Raw genomic sequence first — 929 nt, forward strand, 5'->3', positions numbered from 1 at the left:
TAACCGTCCCTCTCTGATTTCAAACCCCTTCGGCTGGGTTATCCCATTCTTTCCCCATATCAGGTTGTCCCTATTTGAGACAGCTTCATTTGTGAAGTCCCTGTTGGCATATGCGACCCCTCACAATGCCCCTCCTGGATCATTTTGCCTCTGCAGTCCCAAAAGCCTTTCTGAGATTTAACTGATGCTTGCTTACGCCCCACTTCCCCCACCCTCGGTCTCTACCAGTAACTTTTCAGTTGGGCCTTACTCTTTCATTTTGCTGGAATATCTGGGTCTCTTCTGCCTGTTCCTCACCTTCAAACTTTCCTGTTCAGCTGCTTGTCCTCTCTAGGCAGCAAGTAGCAAGCATCTGCATAGGGCAGCTCTGCTAAAATAAAGGGTCTTGTTATTGCATCTGTGGCACTATAATTGCTAACAATCCACTGGGGCATCTTGCAAAAGTGTCTGCAAGCACTTCCTTTCCAGAAGTAATGCCAAGTTCAGCCTGAGGCCTCTGCAGCATCTTCCATATAGCAGAGCCCCCACTCTAGCATAATGCTATTAGCATTATGTGAGAATCTGCTAAATGAATTCCATACACCTCCCCCAAGGTGTGAGGTTTACCTGTTGCTGCAAGATGACGCACAACTACACTATCAATTTTTATTCATGAGTTGTGGGAACTCCCTGGTTGGAGGACTCAAAAGCTAGGCTCCTTCCCATCAGAAGATTAGCTGCATATTACTAGTCATCAAGCTAAGATTCTCCAGTTACCTTGGGAAAACAATGGGTGTCATTCTATGCAAAATAGAAACTATTGGGGGTTGAGGGGAACCTCCAAAATGCCTTTGGATTAAAGATTTTGCTTTTAGTTAAAACAGTTTTAAAAAATAACCCCAAATGCATGTCCTGCAGCTGTGTGCCATTCAGAGACGATCAGATCACAT

Source organism: Crocodylus porosus, unplaced genomic scaffold (genome assembly GCF_001723895.1).
Source record: "Crocodylus porosus isolate Cpor-Errol unplaced genomic scaffold, CroPor_comp1, whole genome shotgun sequence".
NCBI classification, from domain to species: Eukaryota; Metazoa; Chordata; order Crocodylia; family Crocodylidae; genus Crocodylus; species Crocodylus porosus.